At 41.3% G+C, this 16,709-nt stretch overlaps 1 non-coding gene across 1 annotated transcript; it reads left to right on the top strand.

Moving 5' to 3' along the window:
* Nucleotides 1-13,956: 13,956 nt before the first annotated feature.
* On the top strand, nt 13,957-14,063 carry LOC118487723. Its single transcript, XR_004882666.1, has one exon. It is a non-coding gene; the product is annotated as a small nucleolar RNA R71 (small nucleolar RNA).
* The last annotated feature ends 2,646 nt before the right edge of the window (nt 14,064-16,709 follow it).

The following is a 16,709-nucleotide window of genomic DNA, read 5'->3' as shown; positions in this document are numbered from 1 at the left end:
TTAGTCGTAATGCCTCCATCATTTACTTACTTGGGTTTAAGTTGGTAAGGACCGGGAATGTATTGTTGTGGCAAGTTCTAGAGTCATACGAACCAAGCGGCTATTCACACAAGAAACGAAAATTGAGCATTTAGTGTAAAGATATGTATTTGTATGCTCGATAAAGGCTCAAAACTCACTTTTGTGGGAAAGGGTTTTTATGTGATCAAGTATATGTAATCAAATTTTAACTAAGTTTGTCATACCGTTTCATAATTTTCTTATGTTGGTTCTTTTTATCACGACGCTATCGGTTGTAAACTTGTAAAAATATAACCTTGTTAGAACTTGAATTCCCAACTTAAACTTAGACAAGTAAAAAAATGAAAATTTTTGAAAAAAAATTGGGGTGATTAGCGGTTCCAATAGAGTTTTTTGTAAGGCTTGTTATTAGGACTTGCAAGATTCAAGGTTTTAGCACCCCCCCCCCCCACACACTTAAATTACACATTGTCCTCAATGTGTCCCAAAAATAAGTTTTTAGGTTGATTGAGTGTGTAAAATGGTGTTAAAAGCAAAGTTTTATGTTACTGGCATCCTGGGCACGGCCCCGTGTTCAGGTGCCAGTGATAAAAATTAATGAAAAGAAACAGAAGCCTGGACACGGGGGCGTGTTCAGCGAACACGGCCCGTGTCCAGTTACCTGAACTGGGCAATTTTCTGCGGAGTGTGCAGCACGGGGCCGTGTTGGGCGGACACGGCCCGTGCTGAACTTACTGTAATGAAGAAATTATCGTCGGATGGCCCTGTTTCGTGCGTGGGGCGATGTTTCTCATTTCCCTTGTTATCCTTCACCATCACGAGTGTGTTTTATTCCTGCAAATTAAAATTAAACTAAAAGACTAAACTAAGGATAGTTCCGCGGAATGCCTCCGTGGTGTGCCACGTTTATAAGGGTCCTTGGCTAGACCCAAAGTGAGGCTATATGTTTTCCGAGCGGGATGTTTTGCATCCCATGTTGCACCGTCGGAGAGCCTCATCCAAACTCGAATCAATAACCTTCATGTAATTTACCGGGTCATCGTCCTCTACTCTCTTTCCAACCCCAAACTTCACTTCCTTATCCCCATACTTCAAAGTAAGTGTTCCGTCATTCATGTCTACCACTGCTTGTGCGGTGGCTAGAAATGGCCTCCCTAGTATGAGGGGGACTTCGGTGTCTTCGTCCATATCTAGTATGACAAAGTCGGCCGGGTAGACGAAATTGTCGACTTTGACCAATAGATTTTCAGCGACACCTTGCAGGTATTGACGGACCTATCGGCAAGTTGTAAACTCATCTTGGTAGGGCTCGTTTTTCCTAGGCCGAGTCGTTTGAACATTGATGCGGGCATGAGGTTAATGCTAGCCCCAAGGTCGGCTAGTGCATTACGAATGGGGGATTCCCCGATCGAGCAAGGAATTGTGAAGCTTCCGGGATCAATCTTCTTCTGGGGGAGTTTATTGAGTACGAGGGCGGAGCATTCTTCGCCTAGGTTAACTAATTGCAATGATTCAATTTTCCTTTTATGAGTGAGGAAGTCCCTCATGAATTTTGAGTATTTAGGCATTTGAGTTAGGACTTCTATGAAAGGAATATTAACATGCAATTGTTTTAGTAGACTTTCGAATTTTGCGAATTGCTCATTGGTCTTTTGACGAATTAACCTACCGGGGTACGGAACCGGAGGAGCCTTGGTGGGCTCTTGAAGTAGAGGGGAAGCCTTATCTTGTTGGGGCGGTGTTGTGCATTTCTCAGTTGGTGGTGGCGGAGTGATGTGTGTAAAATGCAACATATAAAACACATCAATTAAGGCATAAAACTAACCCTTTTTAAGTACTAATGTTGGAAAAAGAGTGTTTTTGTCTTCCTTTTGTATTTTCAGGATGAAATGAGCTCAAAATCACAAAAGAAGCAAAAAGACCACTAATTCTACCATAAATACAAGAAAAGGAACAAAAGTAAACTGCCCGGACCCTCAACGGCACCTCCCAAGACAAAGAGAAGAGAACAGAGTCTGAACACGCCCCGTGTCCAGCGAACACGGGGGCGTGCCCAGGAAGCAGCAGAAAAGACAAACCAGTAGAAGCTTCCATTGCTCACCACGGGGCCGTGCCCAGCGGGCACGGGGGCGTGTTGAAAGTACAGCAGGCGCATTAATTGTAATTCGCAATTACAATTAATGAAGAGAGAGAATGTCAGACGGGCACGGGGCCGTGTCCAGCGGACACGGGGCCGTGTCCAGCGTTCTGTTCAGCCTATAAATAGAGGAGCTTGGTTTCATTCTCTCTCATCCCTTGGCACACCACCTCTCTCACACTTCATCCACCACCCATCACCACCATAACACCATCATCCACCACCATCATCCATTGTCCATCGTAGAGTGTGTGAGTCGTCTCGGGATCCAAGATTGATCGTAAGAGTTCTTGACAATCAAGGCCATGTTTGCCTAAGTCTCTTACATCACTTGGTGAAGACAAGTGTTTAGTATAATACTTTTTATTTTTAATCTTTTGCACTTTTTATTTGGTTTTGTATTAATGACTTTAATAACTAGTTACTTATGTTGAAGGTGATCTTTCCTTATCGTTTGTCCGTGGTGTCTTGGCGTTATTTTACTGTCTATATAAAATAAAAGATTTTCACCATTCATATCTCCACGGTCTATATGGAGGTATGTTGGCTACCTGGTCGGGGGTTAAGGGAACGGTTTGGTAAGGGTCTTGCCCTTGTTCAGCGTTTAGAGGTCCTGCTTGGGACCTGGGTCAAATTTAGTAGGATCTCCTTCAATGCCCATAGGTATTGGATGGCGGGGATCCAAACTCTTTGACCCCCTCATAAGCTAACTACTATTAATACTATAACCCGGTTATTTAGGACTGTATCCCTGCTGACTCAGACTACTTAGCCGAGGGTAACGTCACCGCCAAAAGCGGGGCCTACCATAATTTGCATTAATAACTTAATTCATTATCTTTCAATAATCCGACCCTTTAGGATTGTATCCTTGCTGACTCAAACTACTGGGTTGAGGGTAACGTCGCCTTCAAAAGAGGGGCCTACTACAATAACTAAGATAATCTCTTAAACAAGTGCAAAAGTGCGAAAATAATCAAAGGTTATACTAATACACGTGTCGGATCCAAGTGATTCATCTTGTCTATCTGTTTTTATTTTATTTTTATTTTTCAGCATTTAGTTAGTTTTTATTTTTCTTAGTTTAAAACATTTTTCTAACTTTTTGATTTGGTTAGACGTTGAGGATAAACCGGTATTAAAAGCTCTTGTGTCCTTGGACGACCTCGGTATCTTACCAACACTATACTACGTCTACGATGGGTGCACTTGCCCATATGTGTGTTTAGTGTTAGTAAATATCGTGTTTTATAAATTTAAAACTTGGCTAAAAGTGTAAAAAGGGCTTAATTATACATCTAAAATATATACACACCGACACGCATCAAGTTTTTGGCGCCGCTGCCGGGGACACAAGGATTTTAAGAAAGTTAGGAATCAACGGCCTAATCATCTTTTTATTTTTCTTTAATTTTTTAGGATTTTTTTTAGATTTTTCAGCTTCTGCAGAGCTCAGCACGGGGCCGTGCCCGCTGAACACGCCCCGTGCTCAATCATTGGAACTGGCAATCCTGTTTTATATCAGACAGTAGGCTGAACACGGGGCCGTGTCCACTCAACACGCCCCCGTGCCCAAGATTCAGTTGCTGAAAACAGAACCGTTTGATCCCGGCGGTTGGTAACTTCTGATACAAACATGAGTAATAGTGATTCTTTTTACTTTCGGCACTCTTATGGTTTGTGGTGTCAAATATGTGGAGGCGAACACGAGGAATTAAAATGTTTCTTCCTCACTTATAGGCCACACTATATAGACCCACCAATTCCTTGTAACCTTAAGAGGGGCGAAAGTAAAAATAAACACTATTTCTCCCTCGAATGCGCCCAACCAGATATTCTAGGAGATATGCTCCTTGACGAGCTATTTCAACTAGAAGAACTACTTCTAAATTGGTCAAAAGAACTTAGGAAGGATTTCTTAGATCCATCCCAAGATGATGACCATGAGGAAATGTTGGAACCGCATTCTGACAACCTCGTTGCTCCCAAAAATACCTTTCTTCCTAAACAAGACGTGGACGATAGTCGTCCCTGTGCCGATTGTGCCGTGAAGGACTCCCCATCGACCTCGTTCGGTGCATACATAGACCTGAGCGATTCGGCATACACCTTCTTTAACGAGAGCCCGGGAAAGGGTTGGACTTGTCCACCTAGAATGAAAATAGGAATTACCCTCACCGACAACCTCTTGCGTTCTCGCCTTAGTATAGGACAATTAAGGTATCTTAGGCATTTTGGGGTTGTTCCAACAAGTCAGGAGCCACCCGATAAAAAAATTAGCTCCTTAAAGACAAAACTTCATAAATCAGCTTTCCGACACGGGGCCGTGCTCAGCCAACACGCCCCCGTGTCCATCAAAAGATTCCCTTCTGATTATGACGTCAGAATACGGACAAACTGTGTCAGAATTTTCTCTGCACACGGGCTGTCATTTTCTATAAATGCAGCCAAAAATCCTGCACATTTGGACCAACTTGGGGGCAGAGATTTGAAGGAATCTTCTCTCAAACAATCCTAGGTAAGTCTAAAAGAAGTTTCCAACAACCCATCTTGTCCTTTCCTCTTCTAGACATTTCCTTCTTCTTCATCTTTCTTCAAAAAACCACCATGAGAAATTTGAATTTTCAATCTTTATGGTAGGAAATAAGGAATTTTGGTCATGGAATCTTGGTAAAAACATGTTATGTAACATTGTTTAGAGTTATTTACTGTCAAAAAGCTTGCATAAACCCAGAAAATAACTTAGAAGACCAAAGTTCCTTGCTCCAAAAATTCTGCAGAAAGATGAACACGGGGCCGTGCTCAGTGAGCACGGGGCCGTGTCCAGAAGCTGTTTAGTCTTATAAACTATTTTTGGTTTATTTTTCGTAGAATGGCGAGTGAAAACAGCGAAACATCATCCGTTCATTCCTCAAACAGCCGAAGGGGAAGGAGGCCCTCCGTTGAAGCCACACTTGTGCACTACGTGATAGCACTAAGAGAGGCTCTCGACGAAATGACGTCCGTAGAGGAGGTCCTCATTGACCGTATCAACGATCTTACAATGGGATTGGAAAGCAGCTTCCAAGAGATTAACCTTTTGCACCAAAGGTTAAACATTTTGGTGGCACCTCCTATGGAACCAGTCCTTCCACAACAAGACTGGAACTCAGCACTCGGTATTAACAACCCTACCGGGTGGGGAGACATCCCCGCGGAACCTCCTATGGAAATCCCACAAGAAGTCCCGGCGGAAGTTGAAACTCCTCAAACAAATGCAAACGAGCCTTCCTTCCTCCTTCCAAGGGAGGTAGAGGAGTGGCTTGCCGACATATGAGGAGAAACGCATCCGAAAGGTGGAGCTCTACAAAGCCTTATCTAACCAAGATCAGTAGATTCTTGGAAATTTTGCTAAAATTAAAATAAAACATAGGGCTAGAACTCCATAAGCTTACTATCTATGTAACTTTTATCTTTATGTATTATCTCTCTATTAGCAATGTTATGATGGTTTTTATGATTTATGGACTAATGGTGGTAATGGATGAAAAAGGGAACGAGAAAAAATGAAACCATGCAGAAGAACAGAACAAACCGACAAAAATCTCCATAACAGAAGGCTCCACACGGGCAGTGCCCAACCAACACGGCCCCGTGTTGAGCCCCCTGCAGGAAATCACCCAGTTCAGGTAACTGGACACGGGCCGTGTTCAGCGGACACGCCCCCGTGTCCAGGCTTCTGTTTCAATTCTATAATTTTTGTTACTGGCACTTAACCACGGGGCCGTGCCCGGTCAACACGGGGCCGTGTCCAGAGCGCCAGTAACACGAATCTTTGTTTTTAAACACACTTTTACATATTCTAATCAACCAAAAACTTTATTTTTGGACACATTGAGGACAATGTGTAATTTAAGTGTGGGGGGGATGCTAAAACCTTGGAATTTTTGCAAAATCCTAAAACAAGCCTTACACAAAACTCTATTGGAACCGCTAAACACCCCAAATTTTTTCAAAAACTTTTTCATTTTTTTTTATTTTATTTACTTGTCTTAGTTTAAGTTGGGAATAACAAGTTATAAAAGGGTTATATTTTTACAAACTTACAACCGATAGCGTCGTGATAAAAAGAACTAACATAAGAAAATTATGAAACGGTATAACAAGTCTAGCTAAAATTCGATTATATATGCTTGGTCACATTAAAAACCCATTCCCACAAAAAGTGAGTTTTGAGCCTTTATTGAGCATAAAAATACACATATTTAGATTAAATGCTCATTTTTCGTTTCTTGTGTGAATAGCCGCTCGGTCTTTACAAATCTAGAACTTGCCACGACGATACATTCCCGGTCCTTACCAACTTAAACCCAAGTAAGTAAATGATGGAGGCATTAGGACTAACTATTTTTCTTTCAAAACCATTATTTTTCATTTTTTTTTACCTACCCAAAATCCCCCTAGAAAACCCCTTTGAGCCTAAACCTTTCATTTCATTACCCCCAAAACAATTTTTTTTTTACCCACCAAAAACCTTTTCATTTTTTTTCACCTTTATTTTAGTAACAAACTCGGTTTTTCATAAACATACCCTTTATGTGACAAAAAAAAAAAAAAAAAAAATTTGAGGAATAATGAAGTCAAAAACAAACATAAGCTACAAAAAGCTTGTTTGGAGAAATACTTCAAAAATAAATGTCACCAAAAATAAGGTATTTTACGAAAACCGACACTTGTTACGATTTTCGCCCTTTTTACTAACCACTAACCAACCACCCACCTTTAAACCCAAGCCTTCACCCCAAAAGACCTCTTGATATTTACAAAGGTAAAAAGTTAAAAAGGAGGAGGATTGATCGCTTGGCAAGCATATGGAGAATGTAAATCCGTGCCGCTCTCGAGCGATTCACTTAAATATACACCTTCGGCCGAGTGATTGAGTGATCTCCCGTGAGGTATGTGAACTTGTATATAAATGGAATTTTAATAAGGCATGCTATGCCCAAATAAGTAGTTTATCTTATGAAAAGTTCAAAATAAACCATGACGAATAAGATTGTAAATAAAATAAAAATAGAACCTATACAAACCTTGGATTCCCGACACTCTAGGACAAGTTAAAAAAAAAAAAAAAAAAAAAAAAAAAAAAAAAAAACTTCTCTTCTACCTATTCCATTTGGGAGTGTAAGCCACATTAAAAGAGTTTTGCTTGAGGACAAGCAAAAGTTCAAGTGTGGGGGTATTTGATGTGTGTAAAATGCAACATATAAAACACATCAATTAAGGCATAAAACTAACCCTTTTTAAGTACTAATGTTGGAAAAAGAGTGTTTTTGTCTTCCTTTTGTATTTTCAGGATGAAATGAGCTCAAAATCACAAAAGAAGCAAAAAGACCACTAATTCTACCATAAATACAAGAAAAGGAACAAAAGTAAACTGCCCGGACCCTCAACGGCACCTCCCAAGACAAAGAGAAGAGAACAGAGTCTGAACACGCCCCGTGTCCAGCGAACACGGGGGCGTGCCCAGGAAGCAGCAGAAAAGACAAACCAGTAGAAGCTTCCATTGCTCACCACGGGGCCGTGCCCAGCGGGCACGGGGGCGTGTTGAAAGTACAGCAGGCGCATTAATTGTAATTCGCAATTACAATTAATGAAGAGAGAGAATGTCAGACGGGCACGGGGCCGTGTCCAGCGGACACGGGGCCGTGTCCAGCGTTCTGTTCAGCCTATAAATAGAGGAGCTTGGTTTCATTCTCTCTCATCCCTTGGCACACCACCTCTCTCACACTTCATCCACCACCCATCACCACCATAACACCATCATCCACCACCATCATCCATTGTCCATCGTAGAGTGTGTGAGTCGTCTCGGGATCCAAGATTGATCGTAAGAGTTCTTGACAATCAAGGCCATGTTTGCCTAAGTCTCTTACATCACTTGGTGAAGACAAGTGTTTAGTATAATACTTTTTATTTTTAATCTTTTGCACTTTTTATTTGGTTTTGTATTAATGACTTTAATAACTAGTTACTTATGTTGAAGGTGATCTTTCCTTATCGTTTGTCCGTGGTGTCTTGGCGTTATTTTACTGTCTATATAAAATAAAAGATTTTCACCATTCATATCTCCACGGTCTATATGGAGGTATGTTGGCTACCTGGTCGGGGGTTAAGGGAACGGTTTGGTAAGGGTCTTGCCCTTGTTCAGCGTTTAGAGGTCCTGCTTGGGACCTGGGTCAAATTTAGTAGGATCTCCTTCAATGCCCATAGGTATTGGATGGCGGGGATCCAAACTCTTTGACCCCCTCATAAGCTAACTACTATTAATACTATAACCCGGTTATTTAGGACTGTATCCCTGCTGACTCAGACTACTTAGCCGAGGGTAACGTCACCGCCAAAAGCGGGGCCTACCATAATTTGCATTAATAACTTAATTCATTATCTTTCAATAATCCGACCCTTTAGGATTGTATCCTTGCTGACTACTGGGTTGAGGGTAACAGAAGCTTCTATGGCTTTGTCTTTTCTGCTGTCCTTTGGGCACGGCCCCGTGCTCACTGAGCACGGGGCGTGTTCAGTCTTCTATCTTCTTTGTTTTGCTTGGGGAGATGCTGTCGGGAGGTCGGGCATGCCACTTTTGTTCCTTTTCTTGTATTTATGTTAGATTTGACTGTCTTTTTGCTTCTTTTGTTACTTTGAGCTCATTTAATCCTGAAAATACAAAAGGAAGACAAAAGCACACTTTTTCCAACATTAGTACTAAAAAAGGGTTAGTTTTAAGCTACAATTGATGTAATTTATATGTTCCAACATTAGTACTAAAAAAGGGTTAGTTTTATTTCTATTTATTTACAATCCTATTCGTCATGATTTATTAAAAACGTTTCATAAGATAAATTACTTATTAGGGCATAACATACCTTTTTTTAAAATTCCATTTATATACAAGTTCACATACCTCACGGGGAATCACTCAACACTCGGCCAAAGGTGTATTTTTAGTGAATCACTCGAGAGCGGCAAGGAACTTACTCCTACCATAAGCTTGCCAAGCAATCAATCCTCCTCCTTTTTAACTATATACCTTTGTAAATATCAAGAGGACTTTTTGGGTGAAGGGTTAGGCTTGGGCTAAAGGTGGTTGGTTGGGTTAGTGGTTAGTAAAAGGGCGAAAAGCGTAACAAACGTCGGTTTTTGAAAGACTTTTTATTTTTCACATTTTTATTTTATTTTGATGAACCATTTGTTTCAAACAAAGTTATTTTTGATGAACTTGTTTGTTTGTTTGGTTTCATCAATATATATATATATATGTATATATATATATATATTTAAGGAAGAGTCATTAGAAAACCGAACGTTGTTACTAAAAGAAAGGATTAAAAGTAAAAAGGTTTAGGTGGGTAAAAAGGGTGATTGTTTTGGGTTAGGAAATGAAAAGGTTTAGGCTCAAAAGGGTTAACTAGGGGGATTTTGGGTAGGTGGTAAAAAAAATGAAAAATAATGGTGTAGAAAGAAAAAGGGTTAGTCGTAATGCCTCCATCATTTACTTACTTGGGTTTAAGTTGGTAAGGACCGGGAATGTATTGTTGTGGCAAGTTCTAGAGTCATACGAACCAAGCGGCTATTCACACAAGAAACGAAAATTGAGCATTTAGTGTAAAGATATGTATTTGTATGCTCGATAAAGGCTCAAAACTCACTTTTGTGGGAAAGGGTTTTTATGTGATCAAGTATATGTAATCAAATTTTAACTAAGTTTGTCATACCGTTTCATAATTTTCTTATGTTGGTTCTTTTTATCACGACGCCATCGGTTGTAAACTTGTAAAAATATAACCTTGTTAGAACTTGAATTCCCAACTTAAACTTAGACAAGTAAAAAAATGAAAATTTTTGAAAAAAAATTGGGGTGATTAGCGGTTCCAATAGAGTTTTTTGTAAGGCTTGTTATTAGGACTTGCAAGATTCAAGGTTTTAGCACCCCCCCCACACACACTTAAATTACACATTGTCCTCAATGTGTCCCAAAAATAAGTTTTTAGGTTGATTGAGTGTGTAAAATGGTGTTAAAAGCAAAGTTTTATGTTACTGGCATCCTGGGCACGGCCCCGTGTTCAGGTGCCAGTGATAAAAATTAATGAAAAGAAACAGAAGCCTGGACACGGGGGCGTGTTCAGCGAACACGGCCCGTGTCCAGTTACCTGAACTGGGCAATTTTCTGCGGAGTGTGCAGCACGGGGCCGTGTTGGGCGGACACGGCCCGTGCTGAACTTACTGTAATGAAGAAATTATCGTCGGATGGCCCTGTTTCGTGCATGGGGCGATGTTTCTCATTTCCCTTGTTATCCTTCACCATCACGAGTGTGTTTTATTCCTGCAAATTAAAATTAAACTAAAAGACTAAACTAAGGATAGTTCCGCGGAATGCCTCCGTGGTGTGCCACGTTTATAAGGGTCCTTGGCTAGACCCAAAGTGAGGCTATATGTTTTCCGAGCGGGATGTTTTGCATCCCATGTTGCACCGTCGGAGAGCCTCATCCAAACTCGAATCAATAACCTTCATGTAATTTACCGGGTCATCGTCCTCTACTCTCTTTCCAACCCCAAACTTCACTTCCTTATCCCCATACTTCAAAGTAAGTGTTCCGTCATTCATGTCTACCACTGCTTGTGCGGTGGCTAGAAATGGCCTCCCTAGTATGAGGGGGACTTCGGTGTCTTCGTCCATATCTAGTATGACAAAGTCGGCCGGGTAGACGAAATTGTCGACTTTGACCAATAGATTTTCAGCGACACCTTGCGGGTATTGACGGACCTATCGGCAAGTTGTAAACTCATCTTGGTAGGGCTCGTTTTTCCTAGGCCGAGTCGTTTGAACATTGATGCGGGCATGAGGTTAATGCTAGCCCCAAGGTCGGCTAGTGCATTACGAATGGGGGATTCCCCGATCGAGCAAGGAATTGTGAAGCTTCCGGGATCAATCTTCTTCTGGGGGAGTTTATTGAGTACGAGGGCGGAGCATTCTTCGCCTAGGTTAACTAATTGCAATGATTCAATTTTCCTTTTATGAGTGAGGAAGTCCCTCATGAATTTTGAGTATTTAGGCATTTGAGTTAGGACTTCTATGAAAGGAATATTAACATGCAATTGTTTTAGTAGACTTTCGAATTTTGCGAATTGCTCATTGGTCTTTTGACGAATTAACCTACCGGGGTACGGAACCGGAGGAGCCTTGGTGGGCTCTTGAAGTAGAGGGGAAGCCTTATCTTGTTGGGGCGGTGTTGTGCATTTCTCAGTTGGTGGTGGCGGAGTGATGTGTGTAAAATGCAACATATAAAACACATCAATTAAGGCATAAAACTAACCCTTTTTAAGTACTAATGTTGGAAAAAGAGTGTTTTTGTCTTCCTTTTGTATTTTCAGGATGAAATGAGCTCAAAATCACAAAAGAAGCAAAAAGACCACTAATTCTACCATAAATACAAGAAAAGGAACAAAAGTAAACTGCCCGGACCCTCAACGGCACCTCCCAAGACAAAGAGAAGAGAACAGAGTCTGAACACGCCCCGTGTCCAGCGAACACGGGGGCGTGCCCAGGAAGCAGCAGAAAAGACAAACCAGTAGAAGCTTCCATTGCTCACCACGGGGCCGTGCCCAGCGGGCACGGGGGCGTGTTGAAAGTACAGCAGGCGCATTAATTGTAATTCGCAATTACAATTAATGAAGAGAGAGAATGTCAGACGGGCACGGGGCCGTGTCCAGCGGACACGGGGCCGTGTCCAGCGTTCTGTTCAGCCTATAAATAGAGGAGCTTGGTTTCATTCTCTCTCATCCCTTGGCACACCACCTCTCTCACACTTCATCCACCACCCATCACCACCATAACACCATCATCCACCACCATCATCCATTGTCCATCGTAGAGTGTGTGAGTCGTCTCGGGATCCAAGATTGATCGTAAGAGTTCTTGACAATCAAGGCCATGTTTGCCTAAGTCTCTTACATCACTTGGTGAAGACAAGTGTTTAGTATAATACTTTTTATTTTTAATCTTTTGCACTTTTTATTTGGTTTTGTATTAATGACTTTAATAACTAGTTACTTATGTTGAAGGTGATCTTTCCTTATCGTTTGTCCGTGGTGTCTTGGCGTTATTTTACTGTCTATATAAAATAAAAGATTTTCACCATTCATATCTCCACGGTCTATATGGAGGTATGTTGGCTACCTGGTCGGGGGTTAAGGGAACGGTTTGGTAAGGGTCTTGCCCTTGTTCAGCGTTTAGAGGTCCTGCTTGGGACCTGGGTCAAATTTAGTAGGATCTCCTTCAATGCCCATAGGTATTGGATGGCGGGGATCCAAACTCTTTGACCCCCTCATAAGCTAACTACTATTAATACTATAACCCGGTTATTTAGGACTGTATCCCTGCTGACTCAGACTACTTAGCCGAGGGTAACGTCACCGCCAAAAGCGGGGCCTACCATAATTTGCATTAATAACTTAATTCATTATCTTTCAATAATCCGACCCTTTAGGATTGTATCCTTGCTGACTACTGGGTTGAGGGTAACGTCGCCTTCAAAAGAGGGGCCTACTACAATAACTAAGATAATCTCTTAAACAAGTGCAAAAGTGCGAAAATAATCAAAGGTTATACTAATACACGTGTCGGATCCAAGTGATTCATCTTGTCTATCTGTTTTTATTTTATTTTTATTTTTCAGCATTTAGTTAGTTTTTATTTTTCTTAGTTTAAAACATTTTTCTAACTTTTTGATTTGGTTAGACGTTGAGGATAAACCGGTATTAAAAGCTCTTGTGTCCTTGGACGACCTCGGTATCTTACCAACACTATACTACGTCTACGATGGGTGCACTTGCCCATATGTGTGTTTAGTGTTAGTAAATATCGTGTTTTATAAATTTAAAACTTGGCTAAAAGTGTAAAAAGGGCTTAATTATACATCTAAAATATATACACACCGACACGCATCACGGAGCCTCCGCGGGACCCACAGTACGGTTTCTTAATGTTATGAGATGAACTTGTGCTTTTGGGTTTGTTTCGGTATTACTTGGTAACGCGCCTTGTGGTCTCTTGGAGAAATTTTGAGCTAGTTGATTTATTTGTTTTTCAATGTTTTGTATACTAGCTTGTTGATTTCTAAAATTTGATTCCAATTGTTGAAATCGATCCGAGTTTTTCTTTTCAGTGTCGGAGATGAGGCGAGATATAGTATCTTCAAGCCTTTCTCTTCCACCTTGTTGTTGAGGGAATGTTTGCGACTCATTTCTTGGTTGTTGAAAGTTTGTTCGTTGGCTTAGACTCTGTTGGTTACTACTATTGTCGGGTTCTCTCCAACCAAGGTTAGGGTGGTTACGCCATCCTTGGTTGTAGGTACCGTTGGAGGACCCGACGCCTAGGTCTATTATCAATGTAGTTTACCGACTCTGTTTGAGCATCTGTTTCTTTCATACAACTCCAATTTTCATGTGGCCCACCACACCCTTCGCAAGCCATTACCAAGACCGTTTTTGTCATTTCTAACTTTTTAATTTTTGAAGAGAGGGCCTTGATTTGGGCTTATAAAGAAGTGCTTTCATCAACCTTATGGGCGCCCGGGGCAATAGATTTATTGCCTCGGGGAGTGTGCCACTGAAAATTGATTTGAGCAATTTCCTCGATTTGATTGTATATTTCATGTGGGCGATGATTACCTAAAAGTCCCCCGGAGCTAGAGTCAAGTGTTTGTCTCGTGTGTGGCAACAACCCATTATAGAAAGTGGATACTTGTTGCCATACCGCAAGACCGTGATGGGGACACTTTCGCAATAGCTCCTTGAACCTTTCCCAAGTTTCATATAAGGATTCCCCATCCTCTTGTGAATATGTATTAATTTCAGTCATTAATTTAGCCGTTTTAGCGGGAGGGAAATACTTATATAGAAATTTTTGGGCTAGTTCATTCCAGGTGTTTACCGAACCAACTGGGAGGGCGTTGAGCCAAGCTTTTGCTCGGTCTTTTAGTGAAAATGGAAACATTCGGAGGCGGATGACTTCATTTGATGCTCCATTGATCCGAAAGGTATCACATATTTCTAAAAAATTAGTAATATGTAGATGGGGATCCTCGTCCGCAAGCCCATGGAAGGTTGCGGAGTTTTGAAGCATTTGTATCAAATGTGGCCGAAGTTCGAAGTTGTTGGCTTCAACATTCGGTGCATTGATAGCGGCGCCGAGATTACCCACGGTGGGTCGTAGGTAATCCATGAGGGTACGTTGGTCCGCCATTGGAAGTGGGTCCCCAGAAACTTTCCCTTGGTTTTTAGCTTTAAGTCTTTTTCTGAGAAAGCGTTCGGGTTCTTCTAGAGGTTCTTTTATGTCTTTATTAGAACTGGAGCTCATACACTACGTAGAAGGTTCAGATGTGGCGTCTGCTTCCAACTCCTGCAATAAAAACAGAAAAGAATGTTGGTCAGAAAGTTCACCACGGCCCAGTGCTCAGTGAACACGGCCCGTGGTCGGAGATACAGCGATTGTTTTCTGGATCCCTGTTACTGGAAAGTTGGACACGGCCCCGTGTTGCACCGACACGGCCCCGTGCTCAGCCCTCTGTAACTCGGAAAATAAAAACTGCCAGTGACACTGCTGGGCACGGCCCGTGTCCGACCAGGCACGACCCGTGCTGAGCTCTGCAGAAGATGAAAGATTAAGAAAATCCAAAAAATAAAAAGAAAATAAAAAAATGATTAGGCCGTTGATTCCTAACTTTCTTAAAATCCTTGTGTCCCCGGTAACGCCGCCAAAAACTTGATGTGCGTGAAGTGTGTTATATTTTTAGATGTATATTTTAAGCCCTTTTTACACTTTTTAGCCAAGTTTTAAATTTATAAAACACGATATTTACTAACACAAAACACACATATGGGCAAGTGCACCCATCGTGGACGTAGTATAGTGTTGGTAAGATACCGAGGTCGTCCAAGGACACAAGAGCTTTTAGTACCGGTTTATCCTCAACGTCTAATCAATCAAAATGTTAGAAAAAGGTTTTTAAACTAAGAAAATAAAACTAACTAAAATGCTGAAAAAAAATAATAAAAATAAAACAGATAGACAAGATGAATCACTTGGATCCGACTCGTGTATAGTGTAACCTTTGATTATTTTCGCACTTTTGCACTTGTTTAAGAGATTATCTTAGTTATTGTAGTAGGCCCCTCTTTTGAAGGCGACGTTACCCTCAACCCAGTAGTTTGAGTCAGCAAGGATACAATCCTAAAGGGTCGGAGTATTGAAAGATAATTAATTAAGTTATTAATGCATAATGTGGTCGGCCACTCTTTTGAAGGCGACGTTACCCTTGGCTAAGTAGTCTGAGTCAGCAGGGATACAGTCCTAAGTAGCCGGGTTAAAGTTTGAATAGTAGTTTAACTTATGAGGGGATCAAAGAGTTTGGACCCCCGCCATCCAATACCTTTGGGTATTGAAGGAGGTCCTACTAAATTTGATCCAGGTCCTTTGCAGGATCTATACACTGAACAATGGCAAGACTCTTACCAAACTGTTCCCTTAACCCCCGACCAGGTAGCCAACATACCTCCATATAGACCGTGGAGATATGAATGGTGAAAATCTTTTATTTTATATAGACAGTAAAATAATGCCAAGACACCACGGACAAACGATAAGGAAGAATCACCTTCAACATAAGAAACTAGTAATTAAAGTCATTAATACAAAACCAATTAAAAAGTGCAAAAGATTAAAAATAAAAAGTATTACACTAAACACTTGTCTTCACTAAGTGATGTAAGAGACTTAGGCAAACATGGCCTTTGATTGTCAAGAACTCTTACGATCAATCTTGGATCCCGAGATGACTCACACACTCTACGATGGACAATGGATGATGGTGGTGGATGATGGTGTTATGGTGGTGTTGGGTGGTGGGTGAAGTGTGAGAGAGGTGGTGTGCCAAGGGATGAGTTGCAAGAGCTCTAAACACTCCTATTTATAGGCTGACCAGAAGCTCGGGCACGGCCCCGTGTCCATCCGCGTGTCTCTCTTCATTAATTGTAATTCGCAATTGCAATAAATGCCTCTGCAGGGAGTTGACCACGCCCCCGTGTCCGCTGGGCATGGCCCCGTGGTGGGCAACAGAAGCTTCTATGGCTTTGTCTTTTCTGCTTGGGCACGGCCCCGTGCTCACTGAGCATGGGGCGTGTTCAGTCTTCTGTCTTCTTTGTTTTGCTTGGGGAGATGTTGTCGGGAGGTCGGGCATGCCACTTTTGTTCCTTTTCTTGTATTTATGTTAGATTTAGCTGTCTTTTTGCTTCTTTTGTTACTTTGAGCTCATTTAATCCTGAAAATATAAAAGGAAGACAAAAGCACACTTTTTCCAACATTAGTACTAAAAAAGGGTTAGTTTTAAGCTACAATTGATGTAATTTATATGTTGCATTTTGTGCACATCAATATCAACATACAATCATCCTTATTTCGTATTCGTTTTGCGATTGCTATTCGATTGCGATCGAGTTCGATTGAGATTTGATT

Source organism: Helianthus annuus, chromosome 15 (assembly GCF_002127325.2).
Source record: "Helianthus annuus cultivar XRQ/B chromosome 15, HanXRQr2.0-SUNRISE, whole genome shotgun sequence".
NCBI lineage: Eukaryota > Viridiplantae > Streptophyta > Magnoliopsida > Asterales > Asteraceae > Helianthus > Helianthus annuus.
This window is presented reverse-complemented; position numbering and strand designations above follow the sequence as displayed.